This window comes from Microtus oregoni, unplaced genomic scaffold (genome assembly GCF_018167655.1).
Source record: "Microtus oregoni isolate MIOR12 unplaced genomic scaffold, Mior012 000006F_ref0000085, whole genome shotgun sequence".
Classification (NCBI taxonomy): Eukaryota; Metazoa; Chordata; class Mammalia; order Rodentia; family Cricetidae; genus Microtus; species Microtus oregoni.
Window position 1 is genome coordinate 29758365 of NW_024543065.1, and position 20245 is coordinate 29778609.

General features: G+C 46.5%; 1 long non-coding RNA gene across 1 annotated transcript; it reads right to left on the bottom strand.

The window, feature by feature from the left end:
* Positions 1–1119: 1119 nt before the first annotated feature.
* LOC121449104 lies at positions 1120–2600 on the bottom strand. The gene is made up of 3 exons (XR_005974486.1): positions 2504–2600; positions 2310–2422; positions 1120–1244 (listed from the first exon to the last, which is right to left on the bottom strand). It is a non-coding gene; the product is annotated as an uncharacterized LOC121449104 (long non-coding RNA).
* Positions 2601–20245: the final 17645 nt, after the last annotated feature.

Here is a 20245-nt window from a genome sequence, read left to right on the forward strand (position 1 = left end):
AAAATCTACAGGTAGCATACTATAATATACGTCTGGTGGACTGTCTCGTAGAACCAAGCATCTAATAACGTTTCCAACTGTATAGGGTCTCTGTTCTTCAAGGTCATTGACACAGCTTTAAGATGTGTGTTCCTGCTAACATTGATAGCTGGGCGTGTTCCTTGGAATTGTATTCCATTCTTCCCCTCAGTGGGTACAGTTTCCTGACTCAATTTCATCAGGAATCTTTGAGCTCCACCGAGCCTCTGTCCCCCTTCTGGCCCAGCTCTCCGTAGAGGAGAGCAACAGAAAAAGCTAAAACTCAATTAGCAGTTGTGCTCCTTAATGTGCCTCTGTCAGGTGCAAAAGAAACAAATGGCTAACTGTGGTGCCTATTAGCATACCACAGCCTGTGCTGGCTCCAGGCTCGCTCAGCTCAGCGTGGAAGGTAAACCCTTGCAGAGTCCTTGCTGGCATCGTGACTCCCCTCAGCTCTTCTCACCCCACTGCCTACCCTAAACTTCTCTAGCCCATGAGCTCCCCTTCCCCCAGCTTCTCATTTCTATAGAGCCCTGCTATTTCAGTCCTGCTTTCTCTCTGGCTCTCTGTTGACTCTCTCTTTCAGTCCCCCCTCTCACTCTGCCCCCAGCTCCTCTCCTCTGATGGCCTGATACATTCTGTTGGCCATGCCCAGTCCACTACTTTCTCTCTGTGTTCTAGACTCTTTCCGATGCCGCTGACTGTACTCTCCCTCACGTCTACAATAGAACCTTCCCCTCCACGGTTCCTTCCTGTTGTCACGTCTGCCAGCACTTTATATGGTATCCAAATGGGCCAAAAGCTTATCTACACACAAACGTATTCATTTTATTCAAAACTGCCCAACCTTCAAAGCAATCAATATCCCTATTACTAGATAAAGAAACTGTTGCATATCAGTAGAATGAAATGTTATTATCAATCATAGCGCAGCAAGCCGGACTGTGGGTCTAGCTCAGTAGTAGAGCCTGTGATTACTGTGCTCAAGGTCGTGGGTTTAGTCATAGCCCCGAAACAAGATAAGCAAGGAGCTACTCTGCTGGTGTCCCACCACTGTGACCGAAACACCCGAGAGCACAGGCTGAAGGAGTAGTTGTTTATTTTAGTTCGAGATTTCAAAGCTTTCAGCCCATAGTCCATGGCTCCCCGGTCCTGGGCCTGTGGTGGGGCAGGACATGGTGGTAAGAACATGTGGTGGGCATGATTTATCTCACGGTAGACAGTAACTGGAGAGAGAGGGAAAGGATTGGAGTCAGGTACAACCTTACCACGATGTACTATGCTTTTAAATTATGAGCCACACAAACCTGCCTTCATTTAAAAGAGAAACACGGAGGGACCTTAAATGCTTATTCCCAGGGTGGACGAAAGCAACTTGCAAAGGCTTCATACACGGGACGTGTTTCTAACCATATAAAATTGGGAGTGGTGAGTTCAGGTGGATGACAAAAATATCAGTGGAGTCTAAGGGTTCAGAAAGAGTGAAAGATGAGAATGGTTGAAGTGCGTGATAGTTTCAGGATAACCCAACCTTTCTGCGTGATGCCGGAATGCCGCATGCCTTCTAGTATGTTTTCGTTCAACCCTTCACTCCAGATCACAGAAAGAGGGAACCCAATGTGGACTATAGATGTTAGCTGCTAATGGTGTATTCACATTGGTTCAGTGGGAATGGTAACAGATCATCTACCACTCTCAAGCCAATGTTAACATCAGAAGGCTCCAGAAATGGGGCGGGGGTGGGGGTATAATTTATGCTCACAGCTTCTGTAAAACTAAGACTGCCTTAAAAAATAAGTGTAGTAATTAAAAGAAAATAAAAGGATAGTTCTGAGAGGAGGTGGGGGAGGGGAAGGGGATGGGTGAGGCAATGCTGTGTTTTCTTGGCATTAAGGGTCCAGCAGGGAGGCATTGGGGCGATCTGATGCACAGAAGTCCAGGGTTGACACACAGTCTTAGACCCAACGATGACTGTCATCGTGAGAGGAAGGCAAAGAAAAGGACATTTGGACTGAGTTTGAAGATGAGAAGTGGAAAAATCCAGCAGCTTCTACAGCCCAAAGCACTGGAGAGGTCATCAAGGAAATTATCTGAAATTTGGGATTGGAGTCAGAGTTGTCTGACTCAAGCATCCTTGAAACGTGATTGTGATTGTGATGGTGCGGAAATGTGTGCTGTCTTCAGAATGTTTACTGTGTACATGGTGTTCACACACAGCCCTGACCAGAGAGCCGGAGACCTGAAGCAAGAAACGGAGATTTTCATCTCTGATTCTCTGAAGGGAATCTTACCCCACTCGGCTTTTCCTTTAAATGTATTTCACGGAACCACTTGCCGTTTCTTAATCAGTGCGTTTCATGCTCCTGTTCTCCGAGGCCGTTTCCTGCTTCTCCTTCTCCTCACCCTGCAGGTTTATGTTCTGTTGGTTTTGTTTTTAAGAAAATACCGTCAGCTCATTCAGGATCTTTCTGTGGTTGTTACATACCTATTTATTCTCTCTCTCGCCCCTGCCTCCTTCTTAATGGGATGTTTGTGCTTCTCAGGAGTGGAGTCCACTTTGTCCTGCTGCTCACATTGTCACCGGTTTGGAGCCAGCTGCAGGGTTAGGTAGCGACAACATAAATACCTTGAGAGAAATCAAAACAATGATTGTTTTCCACAGTGCCGTATTGGACAGCTTCCAAGGGCAGGTGGTGCTTTCTGAAGAACATTGTGTTACAGAGAGCGCATGGGCTAGAGAAAGATCTACTTCACACCTCTGCCTAGTGTGTGTCCGGTTCACACCTCTGCCCTTCACTCTCAGAATCCTTAGACTCCATTGATAATTCCCTTATCTATCTGAGCTCACCATGAAGCCTTCGCGAGCTGCTTTCGTCCACCCTGGGAATGAGCACTTAAGGTCCCTCCGTCTCCTCTTTTAAATGAAGGGAGGTTTGTTTGACTCACAGTTCAAAAGCATAGTCCATCACGGTGGCAGAAGCCACTTGAGGCTGTAGTGACAAGAGACAAGAGCTTTCTCACACCTGGGTAGGTTAGGAGCAAGGATGGGGGGTGCTCTCACGGCTCTCTGCCCCTTTTCCTGACAAAATTATTCTGCCAGTCTGGGCCTTGGAGGTACAGGGCACATCTCCCGTCAAAAGATAGAGAACTTTGATCTCCTGAGGTCTCATTCTACTGAAGGCTGTGTGATTGCTGGGATGCAGGAAACAATATCTACTCAGACTAATAAATGGCAAACTGTTGCCAGGTCCTTTTGAGCCACCGTTCCTGTAAGTACCTGTGAGCCTAGAGTATGCAATTAGCAACCTTAATAATATCCTTTACTGAACATTGTCTGAGCCTCTCGTCAGTGTGAGCATGCAAACTTGGGGAGCAGTGGTATTGGGAAGAGATGGGAGCAGGTGGTTTGATGGGTCAGCAAACCCTCCCAGGAACTGAAGGAGGCAGCTAGGTAAAGGCTTCCAGATTTTGAGCTCTGCTCTTGCTGGTCTCCTGAATGGCAGCAGGCACAGAGCCCCTGGGCAGAAGCAGCTGGAAGCCATGCAGAGTCACTTGGTGGGGGGGGTGGAGAACAACTAAGCATCCAGGTTTCCCTTAATGTGCTGTCAAAGCTGAGCTGTGGGCTGCTGTGAACTGCATGGCTGTGGGTGGAGGGAAACACCAGAAAAGGGTCCACAGGAGGATAAAAAGCTGAGGGAGAGGTGAAGAGGGTGGGAAGATGAAAGGGATCCAGGACACCAGACGCCTTCCCGACAGGCCTCAGGGAAAGTGCTGGCTAAAGAGGATTTTGAGGGGGGTTCCCTGTGTGTTGAGGGCACATACACCCCTTCCAGGCTGCACCCTGGATCTAAAAACTATGGGAAATCTAAAATGAGTCTACCACCTTTTATATATCAGTGCTTTTGCACAGCTGTTGGGTGCTGAGACGGGCTGAGGGGAAAAGGCTTTGGGTAGGCTGTCAGGAAGATACTGTGTGGTGCGTGTGTGTGCACGTGTTTGGGTGAGTGCATGCACGCGTGTGTGTTCATGTGTGTGCCACAGCCATTGCGGAGGTCAGAAGGCAATTTCGGTGAGTTGATTCTCTCCTTCTTTCCATGGGTTCCCAGAACTGAACTCACGCCATCAAACCTGCACTCCAAATCTTATGTGCTGAACCACCTTGCCTGCTCATCAGCCGTGGTTTTCCGGTTCATAACTCCCTCCCCAGCACAGGCCGTGGAAATGATGATTCCCATTTCCCAAGGCTGGACGTAGAAACACAAATCTTCTCAGACTTACCTTATCCAATCCAATGATAACTCCCAAGAGAGCCATATCAGGAGGGAGGCTGCCCTCCACTTTGGAGGAAGGACTGCTGCCCAGAGAAATCAGGAGAAGGCTCTGGGCAGGCATCGGTGGGCTCCCCAACTCTGTTAATATCAGGTCACACTTTGCTGTCCACTCACATTTCTGTACCGTGCCCACGCTCAGTTACACTGAAGTGATGTCATCTGCATAGACACCTCAGGACAGGTGATGGAAACTTCCAGATGACAGAAAACGTGGAGGCTCCTGGAGGGCTGTTCTCCTAGAGAGGGGGTACGGGCTTTGTGTCTGTCCTTACAGCCCTGCCCTGTTCGCTTCTCCTCTGGACTCCTTGTCATGAACCAGGAAACGTGTTTCTCTGCGCTCTTTAAGTCAGATGCTAGCGAACTAAACGTGCTCAATAAAGGATCTGTAGGGCTGGAAAGATGACTCAGTGGTTAAGGACCAAAACCTGGGTTCAGTTCCCAGCACCAACAGGGCAGCTCACCATCATCTAGAACTCTGCTTCTAAGGGATTCCATTCCCTCTTCTGGCCTCTATGGGCACTAGGCACATATGTGCTGAACAAACATGAAGAAAAAACACCCACATACATAAAATAATAAAAAGAGAAAATTAAGAAATGAATAAGTATTTCATAATAAAAGCACATTTAGGGCTCTCCAAGCACGGTCAAGGCAAGTGTTTGGCTCAGGTCTGTTTAGTGTTGCCACAAGGAACGTGAGTAATAGAAAAGTAACGTTCACAGGTTGTTCCTGATGACGAACTCTGGGAGACATGGCTGATTGCCTGTGTGGAGTAACGTAGGGAAGCAATGATGCCGGGAAGAGAGGCTCCACATCTCCCACAGCTTCTCTGTCCCTGGAGACAAGCAATCCCTGGGTTCTGGAGTCAGGAGCACACACTGTGAGCCCGTGTCTGAGTCGCCTAGGACACACTTTGGGTTCTGGAGTCAGGAGCACACACTGTGAGCCCGTGTCTGAGTCGCGTAGGCCACACTCTGGGTTCTGGAGTCAGGAGCACACACTGTGAGCCTGTGTCTGAGTTGTCTGTAGCTCCAGCTTGCTCTTTCTGCCTCTCTTGTGTCTATTCTGCACGTGTCCTCCCTGGTTCCTATCCACTTCCTTTCCTTCCAGGGTTTGTGACTGCTACCATTTTCCTTCTGGACTCCAGCTCAGACTCAAGTGTGGTCTCTCCTGCCCTCCTTAGAAGCACAGATTTGAATCCTTGAGGTGAGGGAAACAAAGCACCCCTTGTCATCCACCTTGCTTTGAGCTAAGGTAGAATTAAGGAACAGGCAAATCTCAGTGCCTTCATTTTATCTGCCTAAGAGAGAGATGGTTCCCCTCCTCTTTCTTGCCCTGGGAAGGGAATAACTCTTAGCATTAGAGACAGAAAATCCATTCTGAGATGGGTCTGTACTAACATGTGTTCCAACCTGCTCTTATCCATCATTTGTTTTCCCACAAGCTTTACTTCCCACGATTTATCGCCCCTCAAAGCTTACTGCCATGCTCTCTGTCATGATGGTCATGGGATCTCACCCTCTGAAACCACAAGCCCCCAATAAACTCTTTCTTCTGTAAGTTGCCTTGGCCATGATGTCTCTTTAGAGCAACAGGGAAGTAACTGCGACACATCTCGTATGAAATTTGAATTTATGGAATACTTATGCTTTATATTGATTGGATGCCAGATTCTATAGATAAACATATGCCCTCTAAATTGTTCTATGCTTTTGATTATTCTCTGACAATGCTTCAAATGCCATTGAGGTACCTGTTAGCCTGTTTGAAGTTCTTACCCAATCCACTAGGAGCATTTATACACTGCTTTCAGAGTTCCTCTCGACCTGTGTCTGGCTTTTCTGATCTCTTATACTTGACTATAGCACTGCATCTTCTTTTTCGTTCCTTGGAGTGAACTTATAATTCCCAAAGGAGAGGACCGAATCCTGACTGGCCTAGGCTTAGTCTTTCAGTGCATCATCCCTGGGCTGAAGCAAGCATTGCTCCTTTCTTTGTGTCCCTGACTTTGACCTCGTCTTCCTCCTCCCACCCCAGTTCCAGCGGACACTGGAGGCAGAGAGGCCAACTGAGTCTGAGACATGACTACGCACAGGTCTGTCTGTCTGCAGTGACTTTGGAAAAAATCTCTCTTAGATGCCCTGCTGAGTTCAGGTGGCAGACAGGAAAAGGAAGACATTTGCAGGGTGCCAGAGCAGTGAGCACAGGAAAGCTGTTTCACTGAAAGATTCAAGGTTTTCCTTTTTTAACCATAGGAGGGATTTATGTACAGTTGAGGGAGTTCGGAAGATAAGAAACAGGTAGAAGATAATTATGCTACCTGAGGCATTAGCTACGCTTCAGGGGATGTGATCTACTGCCCATGTACCTAAATAGGGCATCAAGAACAGACAGGTATAGCTCCACCACGTCCAATACATTTACTGGGATTACTTATAAAGCATCAAGAAGGGATAGTCTTACAGGAACACGAATGAGCCCCAAACAGTTGTATCACTGCCAAGCCCCACCATGTCATGATGCCCTCCTTTCTGTTAACCTCCCACTTCCTGTGAACCTTAACAGTTTTCAAGATCACTTGCAATTGGAGATGGGCAGGAGGGAATAACGGCTGCATTTCCAGATGCGAGTCCTGAGACCCTTCCCTCTCCCTTCTACTAGGAGGTGTCAGTAACTCCATCACTTTCACTCTATACATAGCTACCTCCGTACTTTCTCACTTAGTTGCCATGGCTACGTGACCAAGGTGGTATCTACACCAGGATGATAACAGGGTGAACATGCTCTGTGCCGAGGAAGAAAGGCTATATTATAACATCATTCAAAAATTTTTTGCATCTTGATGTGGGATACCCCTCTGTATGTTGTGATTTTGTCTTATTACTGTGGCAGGATAGAACATAGATGGGCGGGAAATCTAAGCAGAGATAGAGAGAGAAAGAAGGCGGAGTCAGCGAAGACATGTGAGCAACAGCCATAGAAGCAAGATGTGAGGTAACAAGTCACGAGCCTCATGACATAATACAGACAAATAGAAATGGGTTAATTTATATTGTAGGAGCTAGTTAATAATAAGCCTGAGCTAATAGGCTAAACCATTTGTAATTAATATAAGCTCCTGCGTGATTACTCTGGACTGGGCATCCGAGAAACGAAAGAGTAGCCTCTGATTACAGCATTTCCTTTTATCTGTTCTGTGCTTTATTTTTATATGGCTAATTTTATACTTTGCATGTTATCATGAAGGCTGAGATAACTTTGTTAGTCTTGCATTTCTCAGGAAGTGGATATGCTGACACTTACATCTGAATCACCCGCCTATGGTTGGACATTTATGTTATTTCCATTTTCTTACTTTTTTTCCAGTACTGGGGACTGAGTCCAGGGCTTGTCCAAGCTAGGCTAGAGCTCGACCATGGAGAACTATGTCACACCTTGTTTTACTATTTTTTATTTTGCAACACAATTTTACCCCTGGGTTTTTTTGTTTGTTTTTTTGCTTCTTGAGATAGTGTCTTGTGTGTAGCCCAGGCTGGCCTTGAACTTGGAATCCTTCTACTTCAGCAGCTGTGTGCTGTGTGTGCCATTCCGTCTTTACTCATCCTTCATCGTTGCTACTGTGACTCTCAGTGTGCCTGAAGTGTCTTTCTGCATTCAGAGTCTCACTAAGATTGACATCAGAAGAATCAAAAGATATTTTATCACAAACATCATTATTTATTATAAAATAATAGTTGGTCATGGTGCTATTTGTCTATTTAATTATGTTTTAGGGCCAGCAAGATGGTTCAGTGGGTAAAGTCACCTGCAGGGAACCATGGAGTTGGCCTGGCCTTGCTGCCTTAAGAGGCATATGTCATAGGATTTCAGGTTAGCATTCATGGCCCCCGGGCACAGCATACCTTCCAGTTCCTGGGAGACCGATACACTTCTTCAGGCAGCGAAGCATTCAGGCTGCTTTGTGTTTCTCTGTATGTTCCCTTAGTAGTCAAAGAAGCATGGGAACTTTTCAGGACGATTGGTCTTAGACATTAATCTTGTGTACCCTGTGTGGCTTGCAGACTTCACTGTATCCTGGCAACTACAATTGTATTGATCCCGGCAATCAACATTATGTTCTGTTTCTGATAAAGGTATAAACAGTCTGATTGCTCTCAGTAAAACTGTCACAGTCTCAGTTGCGCTGTGGCTCTCCAACCTGGCCTGATTTCATCCCTCACAGCCAGATCAGGTGACCTTGGCCCGTAAGCAAGCGTGGGCGCTTACAGCCATCAAGCCAAGCTTGATTCCAGGACCCACACTGTGAAAGGAGAGAACTGACTTCCACAAGCTGCCCTCTAGCCTCCATGTACACTATGGTGTGTGTGCTCCCCAAAGACAAACAAACAAATGTAATAAAAGTTAAAAGAGTAACTTTTTAAATGAATGACGGAATAAATTAGTGTGTGTGTGTGTGTGTGTGTGTGTGTGTGTGTGTGTGTGTATGTGCGCGCGCGTTCATACATTCCTGACACCTTTCGAGAGTGGAGGCAAGAGGGTAGCTTTCTGGAGGAGGGTCTTGCCTTTGGCCGTGTGAAGACAGAATCTCTTGTTACTGCTGTTGCCCTGTGAAGTCCGGTACTCCAGACTAGCTGACCTCTGGCCGGATTATCCCACCTCACCACGGAAGTGCTGGGATTACAGATGCTGCCACCACAGTTTCCTTGATTTTTTTCTTAAATGTAGGATTTGGGGATTGAACTTGTATAGTTAGTGCCTTTATGCACTGAGACATCTCCCGGCCCTATTGAGCAGTTTTTGAGGAGGAAAATGGACTTTTTTTCAGCTTAGAATCTGCTCATTCTGTCCCCATAGAGCCTTTGTCTCAATCGCGTTCCCTTTGGGCAATATGCTTCTTGGTTTCGCCATGGCTGAATTCTTCTAACCTTAAGGGTTAAGAGACTTGGGATTTCGAATTATTCTGGGTAAAGTTTGTTGGGAAGACCAGCATCTGAAAACTTCCTTGATTTGCCTATTTTTTGTCCAAGGCACCAAGAACCCAATCTGTCTTGTTGGTCATCAGAGGTCACAGGATGAAGACCTTGGATTCCTGACTCACAGCTGATCCTCCTCAGTGGGTGCCGAAAGCCCTGGTGCCCCGCAGGTAAGTTCTTCCTTTCCCATCTTGACCACAGGCTTTGCCGTACCAGTCGTCCACTCACTGGATTATGGAAGACAGCATCTGGATTTTAAGAATTTCACCCAGTGAAAGTAAGTGTGAGAGGGACAGAGACAATGAAGATGTGAGTGTCCATTGAAGGTATCTGACTGGCGTGACTTCTGCTCAGCTTTTTGTTCAAGATTATTGAAAGTTAAATTTGAAATTTCCATGTGAGATCAACTGGTTTCTCTCCTTGCGCTATGTTGTTGATGCTCCGGATAAACTGGTTTTTGGTTTATTTCGGATGGCTTTGCTTTGAGGAATAGCTCTGCTTTGTGGTTACCCCTTTGCAGGTACACACATTAGCTTCTTCTCAAGAAAACTGAAAGTGAGTTCCGAATTCTGCTATGCCTGTCTGCGCTGTACCAGGTCTGCTCAAAGATAAATATTAAATGAGGTAAGGGCTCAATTTTAACTGCCTGATAAATGTTTAAGCAGCTTAATAGTATAACATTTACTGAAAAAGTCAAATATTGACTAAAGCTAATGTAAATATTTCTCAAATTAGCAGTGTAACTGGGCAGTCAGAAATGAATCTAACAGATGGTAATTCCAGGGAGATGGAAGCGCACACAAGAATACACTGACTAAGCCTTCAGCCTAAGTCTTATTCTAATGCGTGTGCATGTTTGTGTGGGCACTTGTCTGAGTGCTAGTGCCTGTGTACACGTGTGCTTATGAGTGTAGAGACCAGAGGTCAGCTTCTGACATCAGAACGCAGGTGTCATTCACGACTTTGACTGGAGTACACCAAGTATTCCAGCTGGTCAGCAAGTCCCAGGGATCCCCCTGCTTCTGCCTCCTTGGTGCTGAAATGGCAAGCGTGTGCCTCCACTTCTTGCTTTTATGTGGGTTCTGGGGTTTGAGCTCAGGTTTTCTTGGTTGCAGGGCAGGAACTTTACCTATAGATCTATCTTTCCAGACCCTCATTACTGTAAACATATTGGGGAGAGGGGAGGAGTTTCATCTCTGGTTTTAATGAATTAGTTAATTATTGGTGTGTGTGTGTGTGTTTGTGTGTGTGTGTGTGAGGTGGGGGTGAGCTCATGCCAAGCACACATGTGGTGGAAAGAGGAAAACTTCATGGAGTCAGCCCTCCTCCTCTTCTTCCTTTGGTGGGTCCTGGGGATGGTACTCGGTTACCCACTGAGCCATCTTATCAGCCCTGCCCATGGTTCCTTTCTCAGAGCGGAAGCTTGAGGATGCTTTACTGAAAGAATGGTTCACCTGACAAGATTCTCTAGCTGATAAGTGCTAGTGCTGACTGTGCTAGTTTGGTGTTTGCGGACTCTGAAAGCTTTCTTGTCTACCGGTGTGAGGTTGCAGGGGTGGAGGTGGGGTCCCCGCAGGAGTCCTGGCAAGTAAGGAGATGAACCATGAGGAGGTGAGGATGAAAACTCAGTTCAGCCTCACGTAGATTGGATCATACTTCTAGAGAGTCTGATGCCAAGCAGTTTATTACCAGCATATATAAACAGTACAGTTTGGAGAAAGGTTTCCTGGTGTGATGCAATCCTCAGTGCACAAGGAGCCACAACTACAAAGAAAATGAGCTCAAGGTACATGTCCTTTCTTCCAAGAAGATGGGTTCTAGAGATAGTTTGCCTGTATTCACTTAATGGCCTAAGAAAGGATCTGACGTGGTTTCAGGCATACAGATATTGTAAAGTTCATTGGGGTTGTTAACCACCTTTGGTCCTGGCCATGGGAGCTTGGGGCAGTCTCTGGCTTTACAGATAATGTAAGGGTCACTGAGACTAGTAGGTAGCTCTATCTTGGTTGTGGGATCTTTGGGAAACCCCTGACTGTAAAGGTCATTTAGATTACAAGCCACCTCTAGTCCTGGTTGTGAGAACTTGATATGACCCGGATCAACAGACAACACAGATCGCCAGGCTGTTAATCACCTCCAATTCTCAACCTTCTGGGTGGAAGGACATGTTTCTTCTACTTTTCCTTTAGAGGCCAGTCCTGTGTGCTTAACATTGCAGCTTCCCTGGAGATCTGTAGGTGTAAGGATCTTCATGTTCCCAACATGGAGTCTCCTACTAAAACTTTAGCTCTCTTTATTGGATGTATTTTGGGGAGTTTCATCTAAGATCATTCAAATAAATCACTCCATTAAGCTAAAAGTTGACAAGACATTGGAAAGTCCAACTGGTTGTCGTCACCCTCAAAGATGAAGTCTGGTTGAAATCATGGCATGTGTTTGTCAAGAGATTTCACAAATTATGCTTCTGCTTGGCCTCAGACTGCGGACACAGTAAACCTTCAAAGGCACTGCCATCCAGAGTGCTCACTGCCAGACCCCTGTGGTAAAGCCATGCCTGCCTGTTTGTCTTCTAATGCTTGCTCACGTCAGCCCTCTTCCTGCTGGTGTCTCTCAGATTGCTTCATCCTTCAAGATGGCAGGAGAATCCTGAGGTCTCGTGAAGTCTCTGCAGCTTCCAGCAATGCTGGTATTGAGGTTCCAGGTGCTCTTTCATCGATTTGCTGTTGCTTTGATCAACCTCCCTGTGTCAACTGAGGGAATCATATACTGTTCATGTGTAAATCAACATCTAATTACCTAGGAGGTGTGAAAGACATGGACACTTCCCCTTCCCAAGGTTGTAGAGTCAAAGTACCCCCATGACCTGGGTGACTCAAATAGTAGAAATTTCCTGCCTCACAGATTTGGAAATTTTTAAAAAAAAAAGCTTGAGAAAAAACTATTGGCAGTGTTTGTCCCTTCTTTTGATTGGTCCATCTTTTTCCTTGCCTATCATGATTTGTCATTATATATTATTTGTCCTAATACATTATGGTGGATGAATGTATTACTCCATCTCCACCTTCCTCTTCATGTGCCCGTCTCTCTCCTGCGTATATATGAATTAGGACCAATCTTGAGAATCTCATTTTAATTTGATTATTTTTATAAACAATATGTTTCCAAGTTGGGTTACATTTTGAGGTACTGAGGGTTGGGACTTCAACATGTCTTCTTCAGGGGGGCAGTTCAACCCTTGACAGTGGCTCACATGACAAGTAGTTCTACAACAATTTCTGTGGGTGGTGGTTGTTACCTGTTTGTCTTTGAGACAGGCTCTCACTCTGTGGCCTAAGAATGGTCTAGACTCACTATGGAGTCCAGCCTGGCCTCAAACTCATGAGATTCCTCCTTCCTTAGCTCTCAGGTGCTGAGATCATAAGCCTAGCTCTGTCATAGATCTCTTCTGGTAAATCAAAGCTGCTGTCCTGGTGGCTCTGTTTTGGGACTCGGCACTGAGACAGGGGCTTTTCTTTCTATGGATGTCTTTGTGCCTAGGACCTGGACACTGGCATCATAGTTTGTCAGCTTCAGAGGATAAAAGTCTAGAGCCTTCAGATACTCTTCCCAGGGCCCCAAAGGTGATGGAGTGTGAACTTAATTTTGCTTATAAACATCTTAATTTTGTTTTTTAAAAATGAGCCAGAATTGGTTATTAGGCAGAAGAATATAAAAGCTAAGAATCTGAATTCTGGGGCCATGTTAGTGTCCAAGGGCCTTGCTGCCACTGGGGCTGTGCTGATCTGAGTGGCTTGAGCTGCCACCTGGGGCAATGGTGACCTCCAGACCCAGCTGCTGCTAAGGACCATGTCTGCACCCATGGTCCCATTGCAGTCAGGGTCTGTGTTGTCACCAAAGGTCACATGGAAGCCTAGAGTCTAGGCTGAAAACTATGGCCTTGTTGGTGTCTGGGGGCCATGCCAATGCCAGAGCCATCCTGAACCAAGTGGAGTGTGCTTCCACCTGGGGTCAGGATGTCTGGGCCTGAACTGCTGCCAACGGCTGTGTCTGGGCCATTGGTTCTATGCAACTAAGGTCTGGGTTGTTATCTGTGACTCATGTCCCCTCAGAGGATGACCATGCCTGCCTGCCTGCTTGCTCTTCGCTGGCCCTTCCCCTCAATGAACACTGCAGCAAGAGAACTGGTCCCAACTCTCACAGGAGAGCCCCTCCCCCACACCTCCCCACACCCCTTCTCCTTACCCCACATAGGGAGAGATAGCCCCACTCCTCATCATGGGCAAGGGAGAACTGACCCTGATGGCATGGGCATGGGGGAGCTGGCTGCGTCCCTCACCTGAGGTGGGGGCAGAGGTCTGGACTGATCAGCACAGCTACCATTCAGGCCCATAGCCAAGCCTTGAGTTGGCCCACCTAGCATTGACTTTCTTGAGGACCTGCTGGAGCTCATGAAGGGACTGATCCTGTGGAGTGATACCCACAGAATCTTCATGACTTGGAGGGGCCTCAGGATATCCGAGAGGGGTTTTAGTGATAAGGTGTATGGGAAGCCAGAGTCATTGAACCAGAATAGTGACTCACGGCAATTAACTTTGCAAGTAAATCTGATTGGGCAGAAGGGTCTCCTGTGTGACATTCTATGACTCCCAAAGCCACCAGGTCGAACACAGAGGTGCTGGAGAGGCAGGAAAGATGGAGGCTGGAAACGGTTGACTTTCTGTTTTTGTTTGTTTACTAGCTTGTTTTGTTTGGTTTTGATTTTATTTTTTTTTAAATTTTCTTTTGGGGGGCACTGCAGTGTGAGGGGAGGATAAAGGGGTCTGGGAGGTGAGCAGAATTAGGGCGTATGATGTGAAATTCCCAAAGAATCAATAGAGAAATTATGTTAAAATAAAATGAAAACAAAACTAACCAACCAAATAAAGAATGTGGGTGCTGGTAATGGATAGCCTAGGTTCAAATCTCTGCTCCACCTCAGACCAGGTGTGAAGCCTCAGGCACATTCATTATTGTTCTGTGCCTCAGTATCCCCACTTATGCAGTGGAGGTAATTAGCAGACCTACTCAAAGAGAACTGCACACAGATGCACACAAAACAAACTGTCTGGCCGAGGTAGTGTCCAGAATCGCCACATCTACACTCAGTACAAGGCCTATAAAGGTGAGGATACATAGCTGTCCTTCCAGAACGTATGATCTAAAAACGCATTCCACCGTCACAGAACAAGGACTGAGGGAGCGCTCTGACCCCTCAGTAACTGACGTTTAGGTGATCTGCTCTACAGCCACCCATAAGGAGACAAGGGTCTTTGCAAAAGTGCTGGGCTAGGCATCCAGCAAAGACCTCAGCCGGGACCCTAACGAGATCTGAGCATCCCCAGAAGCTGAGTCATCGTTGTCAAGTGCCCAGCTTGCCCTGGCCTATGGCAGCAAGTCATCCAGACAACTGACCCCATGGCTGCCTGCGTGAGCTCTGGGAAGCACCTAGTATTTTGGGCTCTCCTCCTTCATACATTGCTGCCTAGTAATGCCTGGCCTTGTGAAAGCCTTTGGGGTCTGAGTGTCCACGAGCAGTCTCCACAGGGACACCCCAAAGTAGAAAGGAGCCTCACGTGACAAGAAGAGTTTCGCAGGAAATTCTGTTCAAATGCTGCTGCAACAGGACAGTGGTTGGCAACAGACTTGTTACGATAATGGGAAGAGGTCCAGCTCAGGACAGGTGACTTTAGAGACTGTAAGCAGGGCAGGAGAGAGTCCAGAGGAGGACTTCCTGGAGGAAGTAAGTCCTCAGGCTGAGCTTCCAGAGCAAGGACGCTTTCTTTAGATGTGCAGAATGATGGGAGACTCCGAACTACAGAACTTTTGGGTCTAGCCAGAGGGGAGGCTTTAAAGGGACTAGCTATGGGATGTAGGGTGGGCCTTATCAAGAACTCTGTGCTGTGGAAGTCATTGGAACTTAATGAAAAAGTTACAAAATTGTCAGGAAACCTTAATGTTTTTGAAAGATCATATAGACATAGATACCTGTTGGATTGGTGGAGGAGAAAGGTGTTACAGTGAATATCCAGAAAATGACAGCTAGAGGCAATCAGAACATTTAGGAGGTGTTTGTGACATCCATATACAAAATTCTAGGAATCTGAGCTCAAGTTGTATAACATTTGGGTTGGAAGGAAGGAGACCCATGAAGAAACAGTTGCGGCACAGCCTGTGGGACTCAGTGAACGACTGGGTAGACAAGTATAAAGAAGGGCCTGGTTTGGATTACTGGTGTGTGTAACTAAGATAAGATCTATAAGGAAAGGAGCCAGTCCCGGGAACAAAGAGAATGATTAGAACAGGAAATGCCAACTCGCTCAATCGATTCTGTGTCTGTGTTTTCTACAGGGCCTGTTAGGGTTGAATTCCCCATGTCTCCCCGTTCACGGCAGCAGTTTAGTGACCAATCCCTTAGAAAGAGATTTTATTTGGAAACAAGGTCTTTGAAAATTAAGCTGAGGGCATCAGGGTGGTTCCTATATAGGGTGGGCTGTGCCTTTACAAAAATGGGGAAATTTAAATGCAGAGACAGTCATGCACACAGGCGACAGTGTGTGAAGACGGAAGCAGAGACCAGAGGGAGCAGCCCTGAGTCAGGGAACTAGCTGAAGCAAGAACGAGGTTGCCACAGGTCTTCCCACAGCAACCTTAGAAGTCTCGACCTTCCCAGCACATTAACTGTGGACCTCTGACCTCTAAAACTGTGAGAAGAATGCCATTGTCCACACCCCTTTCCCACCAAGTGCAGGGCTCAGATCTCCAGCGGGAGCTGCCTGTTGTTTCTGGTACACGGGCCCACTGTTTAGGGAGAAGCAGGAGGATCTGGGGTAGAACTGTTTAGCCATGAACATTGTGTTGGACATATGCTATTTCTATTCAACTCTCATCTCCTCTTCTGGGGAAAGATTTCTCTGCTACTTAATATGGTGTCAGTGGGACCAAGATTCGTGATCCCACCTTCTTCCAAGTGTGGGTGGAGTTTAGTTTTAGTGGAAAAGGAAAATTTAGCAAAAAAGAAATGAAAGCAAGCAGAACAACCAGAAACAAGAAATAGAGGAGACAAATCTGGGTAGTGTTAAGTTCTGGTCCCTGGGGTCCAAATTCTTTTTTTTTTCTTTTTATTTATTTATTAAAGATTTCTGTCTCTTCCCCGCCACCACCTCCCATTTCCCTCCCCCTCCCCCAATCAAGTCCTCCTCCCTCCTCAGCCCAACGAGCAATCAGGGTTCCCTGCCCTGTGGAAAGTCCAAGGAACCCCCACCTCCATCCAGTTCTAGTAAGATGAGCATCCAAACTGCCTAGGCTCCTACAAAGCCAGTACGTGCAGTAGGATCAGAAACCCATTGCCATTGTTCTTGAGTTCTCAGTATTCCTCATTGTCTGCTATGTTCAGTGAGTCTGGTTTTATCCCAGGCTTTTTCAGACCCAGGCCAGCTGGCCTTGGTGAGTTCCCAATAGAACATCCCCATTGTCTCAGTGTGTGGGTGCACCCCTTGCGGTCCTGAGTTCCTTGCTCGTGCTCTCTCTCCTTCTGCTCCTGATTTGGACCTTGAGATTTCTGTCTGGTGCTCCAATGTGGGTCTCTGTCTCTGTCTCCTTTCATCGCCTGATGAAGGGTAATATTCAGGAGGATGCCTATATGTTTTTCTTTGGGTTCTCCTTATTTAGCTTCTCTAGGATCACTAACTATAGGCTCAATGTCCTTTGTTTATGGCTAGAAACCAAATATGAGTGAGTACATCCCATGCTCCTCTTTTTGGGTCTGGCTTACCTCACTCAGGATAGCGTTTTCTATTTCCATCCATTTGTATGCAAAATTCAAGAAGTCCTTGTTTTTTACTGCTGAGTAGTACTCTAATATGTATATATTCCATACTTTCTTCATCCAGTCTTCTATTGAAGGGCATCTAGGTTGTTTCCAGGTTCTGGCTATTACAAACAATGCTGCTATGAACATAGTAGAGCATATATTTTTGTTGTATGATAAGGCCTCTCTTGGGTATATTCCCAAGAGTGGTATTGTTGGGTCCAGGGGTAGGTTGATCCCGAATTTCCTGAGAAACCGCCACACTGCTTTCCAAAGTGGTTGCACAAGTTTGCATTCCCACCAGCAATGGATGAGTGTACCCCTTTCTCCACAACCTCTCCAGCAAAGGCAATCCTTGGTGTTTTTGATTTTCGCCATTCTGACAGGTGTAAGATGGTATCTTAAAGTTGTCTTGATTTGCATTTCCCTGATCGCTAAGGAAGTTGAGCATGACCTTAAGTGTCTTTTGGCTATTTGGACTTCTTCTGTTGAGAATTCTCTGTTCAGCTCCGTGCCCCATTTTATAATTGGGTTGATTAGCCTTTTACGGTCTAGTTTCTTGAGATCTTTATATATTTTGGAGATCAGACCTTTGTCAGTTGCGGGGTTGGTGAAGATCTTCTCCCAATCAGTGGGTTGGCTTTGTGTCTTAGCGACAGTGTCCTTTGCTTTACAGAAGCTTCTCAGTCTCAGGAGGTCCCATTTATTCAATGAGGTCCTTAAAATCTGTGCTACTGGGGTTATACGTAGGAAGTGGTCTCCTGTGCCCATGTGTTGTAGAGTACTTCCCACTTTTTCTTCTATCAGGTTCAGTGTGTTCGGACTGATATTGAGGTCTTTAATCCATTTGGACTTGAGTTTTGTGCATGGTGATAGACATGGATCTATTTTCATTCTTCTACAGGTTGACATCCAGTTTTGCCAGCACAATTTGTTGAAGATGCTCTCTTTTTTCCATTGTATACTTTTAGCTCCTTTATCGAAAATCAGGTGTTCATAGGTTTGTGGGTTAATGTCAGGGTCTTCTATTCGATTCCATTGGTCGACTTCTCTGTTTTTATGCCAATACCAAGCTGTTTTCAATACTGTAGCTCAAGAAGATTCTAGCCTATGTCCATCCTGGGTCGGAGCTTCATTGCGTGCGTCTGCCTGGGAGCTGGGAGCATGGCATCTCTCTGAGGCGTCTGGGGTCCAAATTCTTAAAGATCTTTGAGGAATTCTTTGAGTTACTCTAGGCTGTATTCTTCAATATGAGGCAATATTTTCTCTCTTTGCCTCTTAGAGTCTGAGTTAACGCTTGTCCTCAAAGGAGTATAATGATAAACAAAAACCAAGATAATAGAGAAGACAGAGTACGCAGAATGAGAGGGAAGAGGAGAAAGCAAGAGACCATGAGCCTGAGGAGGAAGAAGGCCAGGAAGATTGAGAAAAGAGGTAGGACCTTGTGGAGGACAGGGGAGAAGACCGATTTGTGACCCTGTAAGAAAACAAGAAAAGATGTCCTACCAAAAAAGCTACGGAGAAACCCTGTCTCGAAAGTCCCCCCCCCAAAAAAAAATTTGTGTTTGTGTGTGTGTGTGTGCACGCATGTGCACATGCGTGTTTCCATGGGCAAATGCACATGCGTCCCCCCCAGGCTTTGCTATGTGGCCCTGTCTGATCTGGAGCTCACTATGTAGACCACTCTGGCTTTGAACTCACAGAGATCTGTCTCCCTCTGTGTCCCCAGCCTGGGATTAAAGGCATGTGGCCATCATGCCTAGCCATTAAAAAAAAAAAAAAAGATGTCCTGGATACCCCATGGCATGAGGCAGGGGGTGGAAACGAAGCCATTAGATCTGCTTTCTGGAAAGCTATGGTAATGATACGTGACTCTATAACCATTACCCCCTAACAGAGCAGCTCAAAACCACAGAGGTCCATAATCCTCAGTCTCGGAGGGGCAGGGATCAGCAATGGGTCAGGCTGGGTGGGGCCTTGGAAGAGCATGGAGTCAGATTTAGAGTCTGAAGGGTTGACGGCGGGTAGAGGACGCATTTCTAAGATGTCTGATGGTCGGAGACTTCAGCTCTGCCTCCTTCCTTGGAAGGACTGTTCAAGTCCTAACTCCGTACAAGTGATCTAAGAAGGAAATGAAGTTTATTCTAGCACAGTCTGGCAGCAGTTACCCATCATCTCTGCCACAGTCTGCTAGCTAGAAGTGAGTCATTGAGTCTCTCAACGGAATGCACCCCACCTCCTCAAGGAAGAAGTAGCAACACTTGTAGGGTTGTACTCAGAACCAGCACGAAGTCTTGGGGAGTTTCTGCCAGAGCCATGCTCGAGAGGGAAGAAGCAAGGCACACAACCCTTTCCAGAAATGGGCCTCTGGATAAAAAGCAGTCTGGTTTCATTATTAGCGGAGGACAAGTAGAGAAAGTTTAAACTCTCCCACGACTTTCATTCGTTAACACAGGCCTATGCCTTTATCAATTTGTAGTCATCTAAATGTCACTAGGTGGAAGGCAATGGGGGCTCCAAGGTCCGAAGTTAGCTCTGGACATTGGTGCAGACACGTCTCCCACTGGGAAGAGAGCGACGCACAAAACCTACCCGATGCAGACTGCATCTGTGGAAAAGAACAGTGTCGCAGCCACTGTCAATCCTTCACGGTGCAGGGATCTCTGCTGTGTAAGGTCTGCCACCAAGAAAAACCTGTTACCTGAGAGGGGCAGCTGAGGGCACAAACAGAACCCTTGCAAGTAGAACTGTGCCTGGTGGACCTCAGTGTTTTGTATAGTTTTCTTTGCCCTCCTTCCTCCCTTCCCACCCTCCCTTCTTTCTTCCCCGTCTTGCTATGCGTCCCAGGCTGGCATTGATTGCTCAATCAATTTTACCACCAATAGGAGCAAGTCTCTACAGTTCCCAGACTCCAAGTGCTGTTTCCGGGATCCTGGTTCCTCTGGTGGGAATGTGCCTTTCATTGAGGAAGAGGAACAAAGGCACAACCTGAGAGGAAGGAAGGGGGACGAAGGAAGCATGATTGACACATTAAAAAGCTTCACACACCTGCACTTTGATTCTCACTATGAACGGGA